Below are 21,105 nucleotides of genomic sequence, written 5' to 3' on the forward strand. Positions count from 1 at the left end.
TTTATTAATACAGAGGCTTTATACAAAGATATTCTCTTTTTTATAGTTTAAAATGGAACTGGCATATATTTCATTTGAGTATTATTTTACATTTTGTGCAATTTTAAACATCTTAAATGAGTGGCTTTCTTTGCCTTTCATTTGGCTATTAAGCTGAATAAATGTATTGGCCATGTGAGACAGTGTCATCTATTTATGTTCTCTGGCATCCCTCCCATTAATTTATAATTCTCCAGCCGTCTTCATACCAATTCAGCAATATTGGGTTCCTCTGAGCAGATGGAGTGAGGAAAAAATAAAACAGTAGCAAAAAAGGGAGGTTGATAATGCCATCTCTTTGAGCGAGTTTAGCTTGTCATCTCAATGATTCCTTGCTCTTATGACTCCAAGAGACTGAATAGGTTTGCGGACTTTCTTTTTCAAGGCCTGTGATTAGGAAATCTTCCAATCGCCCCTAATTTGCTCCCTCTCCTTTCATTTTCATTTAAAGAGAATAGTTCTGGCAATACAAAGGTATGATGCCTGCTTGTCATTTTTTGGAGTGCCAGTAGAAGCAACTGGCTATGTCCTTTAAAGAATAGAGGGCTATTTTTTGCCCAGATTAAAAAGGAAGCTCTTTTTGACTGTTTAGTAAGGCCACTGAGTAAGGGGCGGCGGGGGGGTGCTGCTTAACAGCATTCTGAAAGTTTGTGGGAGGGAATCCATGAAGTAAGGTAGAATTAGGCAGGAAGTCTGCCCAAGTGGACACAGAGTAGATATGGCAGTTCTATCTGGGGAGTCCCCATGAATCATGACATCATTGATCCTGGGAACTGGAATGGTAATTAGTGATCATCTAGTTAATCCTCACTCATGTTCTAGGTGAGGATACTGGAGTTTGGGGTTGTAGGTAGTTGCTCATGATCTATTAGCAGAAGAACTAAGAATAGAAGTCATGGCTCCTGCTACCTTCTTTTATATGATCTAAAAAGAATATGCTGTCTCGTGTATCAGATACACACATTAGGTCCCAAGGATGATGGGTTATGGAAACAGTTTGGTATTTCTGGCAGTGAGTATAAATTATCTCATCTGTGGACTCTTAGCCAAAGTAATTTCTCACCAAATATATGTTGAATTTAATTGATAACAGTTTTCTCTGCTTGGTCCAGAGCAAACCAGTTTTCCATATATTTTGCTAATTGTCCTTCTCTTAACTCAATTATGCCAGATACCTGGCATCTCTGTCCTGTGACTCAGGGTTGCTGCTGAGTGACAGGCAACACACAGCTACTCATAAAGGGCACCACCAGGAAAGAGTAAGAGTTGAGAAATCTGAGTTCCTCTACAGTTCTCTCAAAGGGCTGTTTCTCCTCTCATCACATTTCCCCAGGATTAGGGAGTGAGGAGTTCAAGATACCCACCTTGAACTTCACTCCCACCCGAGCACAACGCACTTACTCTCTTTTACGAAGCCTCTACTCTTTCAAGAATGTTGTCATAGAAATATATCATTGTTTCATCCTCCTATTCACTATCCATCTTCTGCTCTTCCTTTATCCAAGACTTTGACACCAGACTTGCTGTCTTCGTAACTCTAAATCTACTTCCTCTGTAATGATGCATAATCTCCTTTACTCTTGGCCTTCAGTTCTTTGGCGCCCTTATCTCCAGGGTTTCTCTTCCCTCCACTTAAGGCACATCCACCCAGTAGTCACACCCTTAGCTTGTCATCAAAACTATGCACTTCCAAAACCACTAATCAAATACCTTGTACTCTGACCACAACCTACTCTCCCTCCAACCTTCTTGTTTATCTTTTCCCTGCAAGGCCATTCTTCATCCTTTTTTGGATCTCTATGTTCATCGACATCTTATTTCCTCATTCCCTTCTTATGTGCCATTTCAATTTGGTCATCATGCGGCTGCCCTAAACTAGCTTGACTCTGAGTACACATTGTATTTGTCAGGTAACATCCCATCTGTGTAGTGACCTAGTTGTTCACATTCAGAGTTCCTGCACTCTAGTTGCTAAATGCTGCTAGAGAAAGTCACAAACACTGGGAAAATATTAATTTGTTATGACCAACCTCGATTGTACTCTTAGCACTACCCAAAATCCTGTTCCATTCTTCTAGTCATCTTACTTTTCCACTCTTTATCTGACATTTCTGCTATTCTCTCTCTCTTTTGTTTCCTTCCTTCTCTTTCTTTCTTTCTTTCTCTTTCTTTCTTTCTCTTTCTTTCTTTCTTTCTCTCTCTCTCTCTCTCTCTTTCTTACAGAGTTTCACTCTTGTTGCCCAGACTGGAGTGCAATAGCGTGATCTTGGCTCACTGAAACTTCTGCCTCCCAGATTTAAGCGATTCTCCTGCCTCAGCCTCCCAAGTAGCTGGGATTACAGGCATGCACCACCATGCTTGGCTAATTTTGTATTTTTAGTAGAGACAGGGTTTCACTATGTTGGTCAGGCTGGTCTTGAACTCCTGACCTTAGGTGATCTGCCTGCCTCGGCCTCCCAAAGTGCTGGGGTTACAGGCATGAGCCACCACACCCAGCCTATTCTCTCACTCTCTTACCTCCTAGGTCTCCTCTTTTCACTACTGAAGCTATAAACTTACACATTTCTGCAACCACTCTCCTGTCCCTCCCTCAAATAAGCCCATTTCCTCCACACTCCCTCCAAATCCGATCCCTTTCTCAGAAATTCACTCTAGTATGCCTACACTATTCATTATCATCAACATCATGATTATCAAATGACTGCTTTATATAAATTAATGAGTATATTGTGTATGTTTTTCCTAAATATGTTACATAATGCAGTCTTTCATGCTTTTGTTTTATTTTTGCTGTAGGCAAGCACCTGACAAAAATAAAATTACTTTTTCGTTTTGAGCTAAATATTATCTCCTATGAAAGGCATCCATATTGTTCACACCTGCATTAAGTGGAATAACCCTCCTTCTTGGCAATAATACGAGTCCAATTCTCATCCTTTTAACAGAAGGACAATTCTGCCTCTCCCAGCTCTGTATTTAAAGTGTGCAGTTCTTGCATAAACAAACAATGGAATGTATCTTCAGTACAGGTACAACATGAAGAGAATTTAATTACAAATGTCTCAGGATTCAGCCCCTGCCAAAGGCTTGCTTAGAACATCTCATTTTGGGGAGAAACATTTAATCAGTATGCTTTAAAAGTAGAAAAAGTGTGACCTTTAGAAACAGAGATCTGTTTGAATACCTGCTCCATTACTTACTACTTATGGGAATTTAAGCAAGTTATTACTTCTCCAAAGGAGAGGCAGGAACATCAGCCTCAGGGGTATCCAGGGAAAGATGGAATGTTTATCCGTCATAGAAATCAGGGAAGTCAGGCACAAGGCTAGCACTGGAGAAGCTCTCGAGCGGGGCACTCAGGACCCTGAAAATCTTAACTAGTAGAGGGAGGCAGGTGGTTAGACACAGAGGATGTCCTGATTCTGCCTGGAAACAGGTCAGCAGAACCTTTGTGAATTATGACATAGAGCAGAAGAAAGCGATTCTTAAAACCCTACTGGCAAATAGGGCAAGAGTTACTGATACTCTCTTCTGAGGAAAGTTAGGTGGACTCCAATTCACTTGGACCTCAAGATGAAGATCTGGGATGGTTAGGATGTGAGGATAGGGTTTGACCAACTGACTGTATTCTCAAAATTGTCATGACTGTTAGGTTGGCTCATCATAAAGCTGAGCATATTGTCATGATGCCTTGCAAAATGTCTACGTTGAGTTGAAACTTGGTGATTGGTATTTATAGAGGACTGATAGATAAAGAAGTGCTTTGAATGTGGTAGATTATAATGATACATATTCTCAGCCTTGATTGTGCATGCAACTCATTGTGGGTATTTGTAAAATGTACATGTGCAAGCCCCATACTTGAAAGTTCTGATTCAGCAGGTCTGGAATGTTATCTGGTTGTCTGTAAGTTCCACATTGATTCAGATGTAGCTCATTTAAAAAAAGCTGCCATATTTGAAAAATATTACTATGTAAAAAGTTGCTAAGCCAGAGGAGATGAACAACTTAGAGACTTAAGAGGAAGAGTTTTCTGAGCTAGAGGAGCTGGATGAAGAGGCCTCAGTGATGGAGGGCGATGGAGAAGTGACCTCAGGGCTGGAGGAGGAGGACTCAAGGCTAGGGGAGCAAGAGGAAGAGGCCTCAGGGCTGGAGGAGGAAGAAGAAGAAGAGACCTCAGGGCCAGAGAAGGAAGAGGAAGAAGAGGCCTCAGGGCTAGAAGAGGAGGAGGAACAGACTTCAGTGTTCTGTAAGGAATAGGACTCAACCTTTCAGGGTCATACTTTGGTAGATGCAAAGCATGGAGTTGAGATAACCAGTGATGGCATGGAAACTATTTTCATTGACTCAGTAGAGGATTCTGAGCCAGAGGAGGAAGAGGAAGGAAAGGGCTCTGAAATAGGAATGGTAAAGACTACCTCCCTGATTGAGAAAAAGGAAAACTCACATAGACAAAAAGAAATTCCCTTTAGTTGTTTGGTTGGGGACTCTGGGAAGAAAATGTTGGTGAACCACCAGGTAGTGTACAAAACCCAGGAGGAAGAGGAAGCAGCTGTGCCCACAGGTCAAGGAACTGGCACACCCTGTCTGACTTTATGTTTGGCCTCTCCCTCAAAGTCACTAGAGATAGGTTATGATAAGCATAAAAAACATTCACATACAAATCTGAGTATTTCAACAGGAGTCACCAAACTTTTTAAGAAAACAGAAGAAGAGAGACACAGAACTCTGCAAACAGTAGAACTAACATCCAAAGAAGCAGACTTAACATAGGAAACAGAAGAAAACTTGAGAGGTAGTGTGATTAATAGCATCAGAGAGATACAGAAGGAGATTGGAAATTTGAAAAGTTCCCATCCAGGAGTGTTGGAAATTAAAAATTCAGTAGATGATCTGAGTAGCAGAATGGACATACTTGAAGAAAGAATGAAGTCTAGAAAATCAAATTGAAGAATTCTCTAAGAATACAGTCCAAATGAGCAAACAGATAATTAATAAAGAAAGGCAAAGAGATATAGAGGATATATCCAGAAGCTCCAACATTCATTTGATAGGAATTCCAGAAAAACGGAATAATGAGAATGGAGCAGAGGACATAATTAAGGAAATAATTGATGAAAACTTTGCAGAACTAAAGAAAGGTTGAAGTCTTGAGATTGTCAGTGCTTGCCAAGTACCTAGTAAGACTGATGAAAAGAGACTGACCCCTAGACACATCTTGGTGAAATTTTGGAATTCTAATGATAAAGAGAAAATAATAAGGGCTTCTATAGAGAGAAGAGAAATAATCTACCAAGGAACAAGAATCACATTGACAGCAGACTTATCACTGGACACACTTGATGCTAGAAGTAAATAGAGCAATATCTTTAAAGTTCTGCAGGAAAAAGGCTTTAATCCTAGAATCCTATATCCGGCCAAACTGGCATTTGATTTTAGGGGTAAAACAAAGGTATTTTTTGATATCAAAGAATTTAGAGATTATGTTTCACATATGGCCACTTTGAGTTAATAACTGGAGAATATGCTTTAGCAGTCTAGAGTGACTATAAACACAATATGCTTTTCTGCCCCAGCACACATCCAAAAATCAACAAGTAAAACCGGAGAATACACTTCTACCCAGAAGGATTGACAGTTAACAGCGTACTTGGGGATGAGGAGCAAGGAATATTACAGATATTACCTAGATGTTAATAAAGTTAAAGGGTATGTTAAAAAAAAAAAAAACAGGCAGGTCTGAAGGTAGTTATTTCAGTTGATTGTTCACAGTCAGTTACAGATAGACTTCCTTGTTCTACTTGCCCCTTGCCCCCATCTCACTACTGCAGTTGACTAGTCTTTTTAGAATTTATACTCTCCTAGCTTGTCTAAGAGTAAACTTCCTATACTACCAGGGGGAGGGGTGCACCTGTCAATATAACCAGTCAATGTAGCAGGAAAACAGGAGGGGGCAGTAACAGAAAAGCACAGGGGGAAAGATGGCAAGGTTAGTTAAAACAGAAAAAGCCACTGCTGTGCTTGGTGCCTCATACCTGTAATCCCAGCACTTTGGGAGGCCCAAGGCAGATGGATCACTTGAGCCCAGGATCAAGGCCATCTTGGGCAGTGTGGTGAAACCATCTACAAAAAATACAAAAAGAGGAAGAAGAAAGGATATTTCATAAATTTGTATCATTTGTCATGATGTGAATCTTGAATCTTTATATTAAATCTTTTTCCTTTGGAAAAAAATAAAAATATTACTATGTAATCTGGTTCTAAGACCTGTACAGTACAACTCACATTATGTTTAGGTCTAGGTTTTTGTATTAATTCTGGCCCAACAATAAAAATTTTTAGAAAAATCAGCTATAGCAATGAACTAATCTCAGTTATCTCACATTATTCCCTGTTTGTTCTAAGTGGCCTTGTTTAATTTTTAAATTTTAAAATATTTGTTTTGCATTCTGTTTACACTTTTTAAAATCTTTTCAAATTATCCTGATAGCAGGTTAGTTAAAATTTATAATACATATAGTCATATATATTGTGGTGCAGGAAGAGAAAATAGTTTTTGTAATTTCCCTAAACCACAATTTTCTCAACTGTAAAATGGGAAATTATGTAGATTACAGTTAAACTACCTCCTAAGGTCATTTTGATGACTAAATAAAATACTTAAAATGATGCCTTGGCATATATTGGCCACTCAAATGCAAGCTGTTATTCATGAAAATCATGAATTTTATTTTCTTTTATTGGGAAGGGATATTATGCCAAAATTCATACAGTTCTCTTCCAAAGAGACTAGTAATAGTGCTCTAATCTCTCAGCTTAGTTTTGAGCACTAATATATCAAATTTTGGAGAGTATTTCTATTGGTTTTTGCAATTTTTTAATAGATAGCACAAAACTTGCAGAAATGCTATTGAAGCTGAAAAAAAAAAGTTTAAGAGTATTTCCAGGGGGAGAAATGCATATTGTGTCTTTAAGTCGATTTTTTTTTTCTATTTAGGTAACAGCATGCATTTAGCTTTTAATTTTATAGAGAAGGCTGCTTTAGGATCTTTGGAAAAATAGCACAGAAGGAGACAGTTTTGTTCCTACCACCCTATCCTCCAGGCCTTGACCCCATGGGGAGTTTACAGTCTGGACATGACACTGATGCATTGCCTCCATGTTTGATGGGCAGAAAGGAATGTGTGATGATTAGTCCACATATCCTATCCAGGGAACACTCGGAAACAGCCTACCATGAATTTTATTGAAAAGAATTTATTTTATAGTCTTTCTTTGCATAAGAACAATGGTTGATAAGAAAAATTAATGTATAATTGATAGTATATATTTTTATTGCTAGTCTAAAGGTAAATGTTTTTTTAATTCATTCTTCCACTATGGATCTTTTGACAATCAAGCATTTGCAAGTATAGAGCCTGTGACAATGTGAAATAAGTTAACAGATTTTAAAAATATATATTCCTTTGGTGATACCAAAGCATAGCTTTTTTCTATTTAGACAGATGCATGTTAAATAAAAGTATCTAGAAATGTAAACAAAGTCTAAATTCTGCTGGTGTTTCTCATTATAAATTTTAGCAGGCTGAGCACGGTGGCTCACACCTGTAATCTCAGCAATTTGGGAGACTGAGGCAGGTGGATCACATGAAGTCAGGAGTTCAAGACCAGCCTGGCCAACATGGTGAAACTCCATCTCTAGTAAGAATACAAAAATTAGCCAGGCATTGTGGCACAGGCCTGTAATCCCAGCAACATGGGAGGCTGAGGCAGGAGAATCGCTTGAACCCAGGTGGTGGAGGTTGCAGTGAGCTGAGATTGTGCCATTGCACTTCAGCCTGGGTAACAAGAGTGAAACTCTGTCTCTAAATAAATAAATAAATAAATAAATGTTCAGTAGAATAGAAAAATCTTTTTGACTGAATCTAGACTTCAACCATATTTTACACACATGACCGTTCTTAATTCTGATGCCCTCTTTCCATCTTTATTCTGCAACAAAGAACCATGGCAATTAATATTAAAAAAAGGTTGTCATATTTTATTTATTGTGTTTTTAGCTGTTCTGTATTATGAAATAATCATTTACATATGAAATAAATGACTGTGGAGTAGAAAATGGAAGACTTGTGTTTTTGAATAATCAAAAGCCATTTAATGTCTTTTTAAAATTCGAATTTCCAACTATTGTGGACTGAGAAAAAAGTTGAATGTAACTCTTGATTTAATTGAATGTAAATCACTTTTCGATAATTGGTTCCTCTGCATTGCTTATCATTTTTGTTTGCTTTAGTTTACCTGGGATCCAAGTCAATGCACTTGCGATGATACTTAAAATATAGACACAATCTTATGACTTCCTGGCTATCTTTTATACTTAGCTTTTTCCATGTACTATTAGGAATTTGCCTGGTTCTGGTCAACCTATACATATGTGATTATACTGAATATTATAGAGTTGTTAAACCAGTGGAAAAAAATTTCGTTTAAAAAATTAACTAAAAGTTGCTTTTTGCATTATAGCTATGTTAGTCAACCAAAATTTTTAAAAGTCACAGAAGAAGAGATAAGAGAGTTTTAAGATCAGCATAGTGTATTTCAATGCTCACTGTTTGTGATTTCCTCTTTCCACTCATCAGTTCAGGCACTATGAATAGTGATTCCAACTTGGCCAGGCTGCTGTGGCTCAAGTCTTGGCTTCATCATTTACCTGTTTGACCTTAATGTTCATTAACTACTCTGTACCACATTCTCTTCTTATTTAAAATGATACTTTTATAGACTTTTAAATCTGTTGTAAAGATTAAATTCATTAGTACATTAAAAGTACCTGACATATAGAGATCACTCATCGAACGTTAGCTTTTGACCTTCCTTTGTGCTCTTTCTATTGGAAGACGTCTTTTCTAAACCTGATTATGCCTCTTACAAGCTGTTATACTCTAAGCAAGTCCTGTCATCTCTCCATCCTAAGGTATCCTCAGTTTTAAAATAAAGATAAAATGCTTATTTGACACAATTGTCCTAACAATGAAATAAAATGTCATATATGATTGAGCCTAGTAGGTAGTAGGGGAATATGAAACAAACATGAAAAATAAACACTTCCAAGCAACTTGCACTTCTGAGATTGGGAGGAAGGCTGATTAAGCCTAGGAAATTGCTCATTGTGTTTAAATTGTCAAATTGTGCAGCCAATGGATTCTATTATTCAAGAATTGCACATTTCCTTTGGGTTTATAAATCTGTTTATTTGTAAATTCATGTTTCAGTGGGGAACATCTTAAACAGCTCCAAAGCAAGACAGCAGATAGTTTATGAGCACCTCAAAATTAGTGACAGAAACCTAAAATACCATTTGACAGTGTTTTCTTCCAAGAAGATAATCCTTAGAAAAACTGTAATACATGAAATCAGTAATTTTCTTAAAATATCTGTGTTTTTAACAATTATTCTCATGGTTTTCTCAGAAAGGCTTATGATTGATCAAATTTTTAAATTAAATTTTAGCACACCTGGGTAGGAAATACTACATGTCGAAGGCTGAGTGCATTTAATTTTTACATATTTCCTTCTTTTTCTTTGCTCTTCTCTTTCCCCTGTCCTACTTCTTTTTATCTGTGGTGTTTTTTGTTTGTTTCTTTTGTGTGTGTGTGACAGGGTTCTGCTCTGTCATCCAGGCTGGAGTGCAGTGACATGGTCATACTCACTGTATCCTTCACCACCTGGGCTCAAACAATCTTTCTGCCTCAGCCTCTCAAGTAGCTGGTACTACATGATTCTGTTTTAGTATCTGTATTTTTTACTAAAATTGGTGAGGAGATGTTTCGAATGGGTAATTCATCACCCCAGTAGCAGTCATGAATACCCCAGCTTGTATCAACTCCATTGTTGATCACTTGGCATCACTTTATGAGAATAAACAGAGATGAGATTAATAAGGGGGCTCAGACATCCAGAAGAGGCGGGTTTCATGTGTGAGCCAGTACTGGGCATGGATGGAAAGGCTGAAAATAGAGAGTAAGGCAGTGCCACGGGAGAGCTGCTCTCTATCCTCACAAGCCCCAGTGCAGGAGGGGTTCCTCTTCTCTTACCATCTTCATTTTGTCAGAGGCAAAAAACTCAAGATATTACATGACCACACAACTTTACTTTCTTCTATTTAACTTGTTTTGCTTTGTTTGGTGTTAAGACTATTTCATTTCACTGCAAACAGAAATCTACTGTGAAAGACCTTAATTTTTGTCGTTGCCTATCCTTTATCAGCCGCCTCATGTTTGTCTAGCTATGTCCTGCCAGTGACTAAAATGACCCCCAAATGACAAGCTTTGGCAGGAGCATATGTATGAACCTTTCAGACACAGACAAAATAATCTACAGAAAAATTCTCCAAAGGCCCAGACGTAACAAAGCCCTGCTAGGAAATCTAGATTGTTACCAGAGAGTAACTACTTGTCACTGCAGCATTAAAGACTTCGATTTCTCTTTCCAGACTCAAGAACAGGAGTGAGAAATATATGGTTATAATGAAATTTTAATTTTCGTAATATTCATGGCTTGTGTAGCTGAGACCATGATCTTTTCTTCTCTGCCCCTTCACTCCCACCCCCTCCTTCTCTTCTGTCCATTTCCCCAAGGCATTGTCAGGTCACTGGATTGGCAAATTGATTACTTTATATTTAAAATTTAGGGACTGTTCAAAACTGAATGTGACATCTCCCTCAGTGGCAGCATGATAAGAGACCATGATATTTTACTCCTGTCCCTCGTTTTGGTCTCCAAGCTAAACCTAGAAAAATCTCAACAAACAAACATATTTGGGTAGCAAAAATAAAAGAATGAATTTATCGCCACAAATTACCATTCATGAACAAAGCCATGAGTGATCGCTGAAGATGGATGATTTGCTTCATCTGTCCTTTAGTTAAGCAGTTCTCCACTTAATTCAGATGCTGGGAAAATATTTCCTTAGCAGATGGGTGAGCTGGAGATCAGTATTTATAGAATCATTATACCCTGTCACATTGTTGCAGAGAACACTCTGAGAGCTGAATGACCAGAGACTTTGCGCTTCTGTGGTCGCATTTCTGTGGTCCTTCCAGAAACCCTCTTCTAAGGACTGCCACTCCCTGGATGGCAAAGCATCTTCCAAAAGGCGTTCTGAAGTGATCCTGCCTGGGTTTGTCTGAGCTACTCTCTATGCTCTCAGCTGTGGATAAGCTCTGTACTCCTGCAGCATTAGGAATAGAAACTTAAATCTTACCATTCTCCTAGGTATAATAACGTAAGAAAAGGGAAGGAATATGGATTGTAGGTCAGTTTTTTAATATATTGGGTACATTTTTTTGGAAGCTCCAGGAGAGAAGGATCAAAGTATGTCATCGTACTTTTCTCCATATAGTGTTTAGGAAAATATAAAAAAGGCAATTAATAAAATGTTGTTATAACAATGCTATCCTAAATGATTCCCAGAGGAATGCAATATAATGAAAACAATGTCTTCAAGTTTTTAAAATCTTGTTCCCATGGAGATGGGACTCTCATCTTTTCATAAAGGGCACATCACTAAAATAATACACTAAAATGAACAATGGCATTATTAAAAATAGAAAACCTACTCTAAGTATATTCACTTCTTAAATTTAGCATATTCTGATTTATGTAGGCAATGTTAAAAGAACAAAAACTCACTTTGCTATTCTTAAGTGTAAGTTTCTCCACGTTCTCTCATCCTTCATCCCTACCCATGGATGATTGAAATTGAGCAACTGGCTGTCACTCTCATATACTGCCCCTTGTTTCCTATCTTTCACCATTCTGCCATTTGCCGGTGGCATTATCTAAAATACAGTAATCTGGTCAGGTAAGCATTGTTATGATCTTTATTTCACATAAGAGAAAGCTGAAATCAAGGGAAGTTAACGTATCCCAGTGTTGTAGCTGGTAACTGATGAAGCCAGGTTTTGGACTTCAGTCTCCTCAACTTTAAAACCTAGGTTTTTCCAGAAACTCAGCTATTATCACTCCCTAGGATTATGTTTAGCATTGACAACATATTGTGCAAATAAAGAAAAGCTTATAACATTGTCTTTATAAAAAATAAACACTTTCTTTTTTTTTCTCAGTGGTTACACCAAAGAACAGGAATCTGATTCTGGGCAAAGTTGATTAGTTGTGTTATTAGTTCTGGTATCTCTGTGGGATAGTCACATCTCTGTGCTCTAAAATGTGGACCAAACCAGGCTAATGTTGTGCTCGAGGCTTCTTCTTCTCCCCATAGAAATAGCCCCAGCCTTTATGCACTGGTGACATATGCTGCCATTTTAACTGTTTGGGTTGATGGTTTCACATCAATTTTATTTTCTGTTTCAAACCTGTTATATAATATAAAACCCACTGTGAGAGAATGTTCTGTTTCTAAACTAAAGTGAGGAGTTATGCCATTTCCACCATGCACCTAGTAAAAAGAGAATGGCTCATTTGGAGTGTGAAAATAACTAAACAGGGCCCAGAGGTAGCAGCAGTACCATCTTCGTTTCCTCTGCTCCACTGTTGCTTAATTTTAGAAGGAGTTGATTCTTTCCTCCATTTCTCTCTAGGTATATTATTTTCATCATTCAACATTTAAGAACTTTTAGATCATGAAATTTTAGTCAACTTTGCAGGGTTTCTATGAAGAATTGGAAAATACCAGTGTTCTTTGTATCATCTCTGTATGGCTTTGGAAGGCTTCACTAATAACCTCTATATTTCTAAAACGTGTTGGGGAAGGAGAGGAAAAGAGAAGTGATGGTACTTTTAATTCTTTAGATTTTTTCCTTTGGAAATCTGGTAACCGGTCTGTAGTTTACCTAGTTATAAATGAGTTGAATCTCTTATTAAAATTAGTAACAAGAAATAACTAGTTTTTTTTTTCAAAGATAATGACTAGTAATTGTGAAGATGTTCAGAAATTTTCAAGGTCGTATCTTCATGGTGGATGTTTAAATTGGTGTAGACTTTTTGAAGAACAATTTTTTAATCCTCATAAAAATATTCAGAAGAACATATATTTTTGACTAAACTTTTTATTTCTAAAATCATATTGTAAAATAATTTAGAACATGTGTATAGATATCGATAGAAGTATGTTGATTACAGTGCACAGTGAAACCACAAACTCATGCACATCAAACTGATAAAAAACTATTTCCAACCAATTGATAATAGGAGATTGATTGGAAAATTTACCAATAGAGTTAACTACTATTTAGCAATCAAATATTATATTGTAGATATCTATTACCTATTTATCCATCCATCCATCCGCATCTAAACTGTTCACATGGAAAGATGCTTATAGTATATTACTAAATAAAAATGTGTTACAAAATATGATTTCAAGTATGATCTTATAGACACACACAATACACACAAGGACAAATGTAGATGGTAAAGCCTGAATGAATATACAGCAAGGTGTTAAACATGTAAAATATACGGCTTTTTCCCTAATTTTTAAATCTGTACTCTCCATTTGTTTTCTTCAAAGGACATGTATGGCTTTTATATTAAAGGAGAAAATTTTTTTTGTAATCTCCTCATAACCAACAAATATTCAAATTGACCTACATTTTTTAATAGTCTTCTGTAAATCGGAATAGATATATTTTATCTTTATTAAGGATATAATACAGAGTTAGAATTGGTAAAATTAGATCCTATAACAGGAGTAACTAACAAATGACACTTTCTCGATCTTTCCCACCCAAAAATTAAATTGTGTTGTGATTACACATCAGTTTCACTATTCTTAAAAGTCCCTACTGAAAATGTGTTTGATTTATATTAAATAGATTAGTTCCCATAACAAGTTCAAGAGAACAGCTGCTCACATCCTAGAAAACATGAATATTTGCATCCATATTCATATTTTTGTTGTTCAAGAGAGCAATAAAAAAAACACGTGGAAAGAACTGAGAAATATACCAACCATCTTGTTATTTAAAGGCTGTCAGTTATCCAAATGTGTGACCCAAAGGCAATGGAATTACATTACATTACATGAGTGAAAGTCACTATCATTGTACTTTCCCAGTGCACGATGTCAGGTCTTTCTAGCACCTGACCTATAATATCACAGTTTAATGGGAAGACTTATAGAACCCCGAAATACAAAGATGCCTTAGGAAGTGCAGAATAGCACTGTTCAGTACTGAGGTCTGTTCATCAAATGAGCAGTCAACAGAAATGACTTTTAATAAAGGTGGAGTGACTTGGAGAGGTCTTTCCTCACATGGGAAATAATAAGAAATTCAGTAGCTGTGGATCAATATGTTTTCAAGGCAGATATTCGGAAGATCATTCCATTGCTTTCAGGTATTAAAGATTTGTGCCAGTCTCTAGCAGCCCATGCATACGTAATAGATACACACCAATTAGATGGCAGTTGGTAATCTGATTTTCCTTTATTTTTCTCTTGGCGATCATTATAATGTTGTCTAATAAGATGGAATTAGAGGATCTCTACAGGATGGTAATTTCTACCTGAATTACAAATAGGGATGCAGTGAAATAGGATAATTCATTCTCACCTGTAGCCTGGTCTCATCCCTGCCTTGATTCTCAGTCCAATCTAAAGCTTGTTGTGTTATACACCCATTCCAATGCAGTCTAAAGCTTCTTGTATTATACACCCATTCCCCGATTTCTTTGTTCTTCATCTGCTCCACTTTATTCCAAAAAATAACAAAATGCCTTGATACTGAAGAAATTCATTGTAGCTTTCTCATTATAATATTAGCTTAAAGCATCCCCGGGAGAACCATGTCCTTTAAATATAGCAATATAGAATGAAAAGTTAATAACCCCCTGTCATTATTTTGATAAAAATCAGAGGCATTTTCACAGCTCTTCTGTTTTCAGAGTGAGCTCTCACAGGGATAAGCTCCTTGGCAATTAATGTAAAGAGTTGGATGAACATCGCTTGACAAAGAGATGGAGTCACAGAGTCCCTGAATGTCACCACCTGTTGGACAGTGTCAGAGCAAGGTGGGACTCACCTCTCTTACCTAGCCAGTCTTGATTCATGCTTTGTTGCTCACTAACTAGGAGTCTAGAGACGTGCTCATAGTTCTATACTCTGCCCAGTTGTGTTTTTATCCTATTTCCCACATCTATACAATAAATGCAATGCATTCATGGCTTTTGATTATGAAACACATTTGACTCAAAATGCAACTTGCTGACAATGCCTCAGATTTATTAATACTTGAACACACACACTATACATGAAGCATTATATTCAGTTTAGACCATTTCATGATTCAGAGGGAGATCATCACAGCTGAGGTCATACCTTAGACCCTCATTACTCATGAAAACCACTACTTCCTTTCCTTTTGTTTTCTCTAAAACAAATTTAGAGGACCATGCTAATTAATACAGCTGCACTGGGGATTACGGTTTAAAACTTTATAAATGTGTTATATCCTTTGTCTTCTAGAAAATTGACTTCTTTCTGATTTATCAGTATTTGGCCACACTCTGAGAAGTAAGATCTTGTGACTCATATTTCAGTCCTTGGTATTTTTTAAGGCCTTTGATTATTTATTTTGGCTTATTGTAGGTATTAAAAGGCTTGTGTCTGTCAAAATTCAGTTTGGTTGCTTTTGGTTTGGGTGTGCTTGGGTGGAACAAAAAAGGAGTTACCTTTTAAAAAAGGTCAGCAGTTTCTACAAAGCTTCTATGATAGATGTCAGGGTCTCACTACATAATGACAACAGGTTGAAAATAGGTGGCCTCACACTGAGGCAGTGATTTGCCAGATCAACCTTGTGGTTAACTGGCTGGCTTATCCCAAGGCCCCCAGTATTCACCATCAGTATTGTTGATTGGCAAGTAACACCTGCTGTTCTTCATCAGCTGTCTTTATTTATGCCTTATTGCTTTATAATTACACATGGATATATTTTAGTTCACAAATAAGTTTTCTGTTAACAATTTTTCTTGAAATAATTTCAGGTTTACATGAAGTTGCAAATATAGTATAATGAGTTCCATATACACTTCCCCAGCTTCTCCCCTTGTTAACATTTTCCCCAATAAGTTTTTAAACTTCTTGATGACAGAATATGTTCCATTCATCTCTTGAGCCCCTTGTAGCGCTAAGAACTTGTACCTAGTACTTACTGATTTTATTTGAATAAATTGAGGGTAGGTAGACAATTGGAGAAGTAATTTCAGCTCATGTACACTTTACAGATAAGTAAGAGTGGTGGTTGGTATTTATCACAAATACAATACAAACACCCTACATAATTGCACACTTGGGAACAAGCTCTCATTTGCTTTAATTTTTCTTATGACTTTGCCAAATGATTATCATGATGGCCTTAGTTATGCAAAGGCTTTGCCTAATTTAACTCAGAAATGCTTGAGAGATCAAAATTGGTCCATTTCTCCAAACTGATTACAAATTATATCAGGAATAATATTTCAGGAAAAATTGACATTTATTTCACATATCAGGTTTATGTGTTTTACTAGCTAGTTTTATAAGATTAATTTACATCATTGAACTTTTCCGTGTTTTATTAGTGCTGAGAAGCCTTTAAAAACGTGTCATCTAATGTCCTTTTTCGGATGACGTTGGAACTCTCAGCGGTCATCTTTGTAAATATATTTGCTTGTGCTGATGTGCACTGAACTTCAAAAATCAGAGAAACTTCTAACATCAGTCAGAAAAACATACATAGCATATTGGAGAGATCTGTGAACTGGCATTGTTTCTGCTCTGTGGAAAGAAAAAGATGAAAAGCATTAAAACCTTGAAGCCTAGTGCACATTAAATGTTTTTTATGGTGCTGGCATTGAACACAGAAATCTCTGTGCAAGTTTAAAAACTCTTATTTGCATAGAGAATGCTGTAATTCAAGAGCAAAATCGACATTTCTTGGGCTTATTTGCATTTGATTATATATCCATGTAGGGATTTTGATAACAGCATCACTGAATGGATATGATAACTAAAAAGAAGTCCTTTCTGTGGAAAACAGATATTAAAGCAAAACTTGCACAATTTGTATTAAAGTTTGAATTACTTTCTCAGAATAAATCCCAGTAATAAATGAAATCAAATGTCCAAATGTCATCCATTGCCTGACATTCCTAATGCAATCTCTTTTTTGGAAAGGAATTGATGCCTCCACATAAATGCCTGTGTGTTAGTTCATTTTCATGCTGCTATGAAGAAATACCCATGACTGGCTAATTTATAAAGGAAAGAGGTTTAATTAACTCACAGTTCCACAGGACTGGGGAGGCCTCAGGAAACTTACAATCATATCAGAACGGGAAGCAAACACATCCTTCTTCACATGGTGGAAGGAAGGGGAAGTACCAAGGAAAGGGGGGAAAGCCCCATATAAAACCATCAAATATTGTGAGAATTCACTCACTATCATGAGAACAGCAGCATGGGGATTACGGCCCCCATGATTCAATTACCTCCCACTGGATCCCTCCCATGACTTGTGGGGATTATGGGATTCAAAATGGGAGTTGGATGGGGACACAGCCAAACCATATCAGCCTGTTTCTCCAAAGGCAACTCAGTCAAGATAATTACTGAGGAATAAGGTAACCTCACATCCAGTTCCAAACAGTAATCAGGTTCTTTGGTGCATCGAGGGACTATAACTAGAAAGAGGCTTGTTGTTATGGAGAGAGCATCACTAAAGTTTGCACACATTCCAGTAAAGATCAGGTTGCTTTGCTATAGAGAATACTTTGGGTAAAGTGTCTCTGGTTCCAAAAGAAGGCTCCCAATCACACTTTTGCATATGCCATCCCTTAGTCTATGGTATGGTGAACCTAGTACATTCTAGTCTGCTCTGATGAAACAGCTGTTTTCTACTCCTGCATTGAACATAACATTCTGAAGTGACTCATCTCTTTTCTCTCCTCAAATGTAATTGAACTAGCAGAAAATGTCTGGAATTATTTCTAGACCCTTTTCAAGTATAACTTTATTAGAAATGTCTCTTTCCCTCTCTTCTAAAGCCACCATATACTTTACCTTCCAACCTGATGGAGCAAATGCTATCTTGTTTTATTTGTGTTATTTTGATTGAATAATGCTAGTCAATGCAGAAGCATGGGATACAAGCTCCCTGATGAAATCTGGGACTCAGCAGCACTTGAATCAACTTGGCAACTTTCCTGTCAGTGGGAATAACACAGAGATAACTCTCTGGGGAGGTATGAGAAAGCAAGAGAGGACATTTGAGAAAACAACAAAAGCATCAGGGAGTTGAAAAGCTGGGATTTCTTCTCCATTTGATCACGGAGTGGTGTCTTCGATTTCCTTGTTAAGTTCAGTGTCTATTTATTTTGTCTATATATATGGGCATTGGAAGCATTTAAAATATCCACTAGTTCCAACTAGAGGATGCCATTTTTGAAACCAGAAGAAAGCTGTCAAAGGAAAGAGCAGGCCTTGCTTCTTCAGGTATTTCTTAGCATTATGTGCATTTTCTATGTAAATTGTTCCCAATGCCCAAATTAAAAAAAAAAAAAAAAGCTAACCCCTTGCAATAAAGAAACAAGCAAACCAAACAAGAAACACCCAGACAACAACAACAAAAACTCAAACATGTACTTGGTCATGACATCTTTGATGTAAGAAACTAAGCTTATCTTGTGGCCTATGGTCCCTCAGCTTAGCATTGTATTCCCATAGAAATAGTTATGTGGTTCCTTAGACAGCTCATCTCTTACACTGCCCTGCCCACTATTAGGCACAGAAACACACGTTTATAATCCAGTCAGCCTCATCAAATTTATTTCAGTCCCTCAAGGTGAATCTTTTTTTAAATTTAAAGTGTTTATTTTCTCATTGAAACTGTCAGCATTAAGAAACTTATTGGAATCCCGTGGCTCCCTTTATTCACAGGGAGTATTCAATTTCCTCTGTAGTACATGGTCTTCTGGACATATTCTAAGCAATATATTTGTTAGCACAGTAGTTTCAACTGGGTAAAACTTACTGGCAATAAGACTTGAATTTAATTTGTTATACATTTCCAGTGATAACCAAACCTTAGGTGCTTTAATATTATAAATTTTAATTCTCTCATTTTTTATATCTATGAATAATTTTCCAAGTGTGACTGTTCATATAACATATTAAAGTAAATGTCTATACTAAATTTTGGAGTTTTTCCATATATCCATTCCCAAGCCTGTCATTCTATGACTTTGCTATTAATTTCAGGAAACAGTGTTGGGTTTATTAATTTAATGTGGGAAAGTCAACTGTAAGGACACAGCTCTAAGGCGAGTCAACTTGATATTACCCATATCATCTGTTGGGTTTATTAATTTAATGTGATTATCAATTTGATGATAAGCAGAATATTCTGCAGCAATAGCGTTCAGCAGTACTTGCACACCAGAATGAGTTCCTTTTCCAAAATAGTTTTAGCTAAGTAAGGTATCTTAGCAGTTATATTGCTCCTAATCACTTGATAAGGGATCTTTAGCAAAGAAGACAAGATAGTCCCATTAGCGCTAGGTAATAAGGTGCAGTAAAGTGATCAACAGTCATCTAGCTAATCTTAGAAGCTGTTCCTGACATTTTAAACTGTTCTTCAAGTTAAAGAGCAAATATTTTGGTAGCCTGCACATTCCATTTGGGTTGGACAGCATTCAGAGCTCTCACAACTAACTGCAGATTTTCCATTGTATCATACTTGTTTGCAGCTGGAAGGAAAGTCAACTTGATATTACCCACATCATAGTAGGCTGCTCCTCCTCCACTTCTGGAGAATTTTATACCTTCCCTCAACAGGTTCAGGTTACACTCCTGCCAAGGACTGTGATGCCTATCATTTATAACAGCAGCAGAATTTCTCCAAAAGGAAAAAACTGGCTTGTCTTTTAGATTTATATGGGCATGGATCCAATCTTCTATGGCCAGATTTTGGTAAACATCATTGGAAATTAACTGTGAAATGAGCCTATTTTTTTTTTACTATGCTTTTAAAGCCAGCTTCTGGAATCTTGAGGGGTTACAGAATTACTGAAAGCCATTCTCCATTGGCAGTGGCATCAAGGGTCCCGGGCATGTTTTATTTCGCCTTTTTGGCTCTTGCTGGGTGTGCCCACAGCTGGCATCCACAGGTTTTATATTTTATAGCCTCCTGTGTTGGGAATAAACCATTCCTAATCATGAAATTGGATCATCCCAAGAGCTAAGTGCAAGCTGCAGTGCCTGTAGCACCAGCCAGGGATGGTCCCAGGAGGTGTACACGTGGGACCTGGCCTCAGGGTCTCTGGTTCCCACCTGCCACCTAAATGAGGGGCACAGGACACAGCGTACCTCCCTTGGAATTTATCTTTTTGCTCTTCTCTTTCTCTGGCATTCTTGGAGTGCTCTTCTCTTGATTCTTTATTCCGTTAACAAATCCATTGGCTTCTAAGTTAGGTGTTATTTCCTTGACGGTCATTCCCAATCTACTCCAGACGAAATTAGGCCTTCATTTTAAGTGGTTCTATAATCACTTGTGATGTTCGTAGCATAGGACTTATGTCCCTGCAAGGCACTACCATATAATGTAATGTAAATAGTATATCTCTTTATATTCCCAGCTCCAGAGTTACTCTTATGGGTGTGGGATGCACCCATGTTCTTAGAATGGGCAGTGAACACGTGGATCATTTGATCTCCTAATCCTCAAGGGTACCTGGCAGAATTTAGGGTCTCATCCCTTAATTCCAGTAAAAATATTATATTTTCTGGGCGCCCAGGTGTGAAAGTACCTGATCCAAATGTCTCTTTGAGCCTAATGCTTGCTGGTTTTCCTGTCATAAGGCTTTCTTGGTGAGCACCCATCGCTCAAAAATTTTGTTCATGGATTTTATCCCTCCTCTGAAACCAGGTATTATGTTTAGGATGATTTTCCTTATTTCCAATCATAAAAGACAATGTATCAAAATGATTTTAGTGTGTCCTTTTCCCAGGATTGTTCTTAAATAATCAATACGATATTTTTCCTATGAATCCTTTTAAATGTTTTCAATTTA

The 21,105-nt window shown here is 37.3% G+C and overlaps 1 protein-coding gene and 1 pseudogene across 7 annotated transcripts in view; one reads left to right on the top strand and one right to left on the bottom strand.

Moving 5' to 3' along the window:
- Positions 1–21,105, top strand: part of FGF14 (fibroblast growth factor 14) — a 693,770-nt gene that overhangs the window by 385,803 nt on the left and 286,862 nt on the right. The window lies entirely within an intron of this gene.
- On the bottom strand, positions 18,561–20,914 carry LOC129463905 (lipoyl amidotransferase LIPT1, mitochondrial-like; annotated as a pseudogene).

The sequence above is a fragment of the Symphalangus syndactylus genome, chromosome 15 (genome assembly GCF_028878055.3).
Source record: "Symphalangus syndactylus isolate Jambi chromosome 15, NHGRI_mSymSyn1-v2.1_pri, whole genome shotgun sequence".
Lineage (NCBI taxonomy): Eukaryota > Metazoa > Chordata > Mammalia > Primates > Hylobatidae > Symphalangus > Symphalangus syndactylus.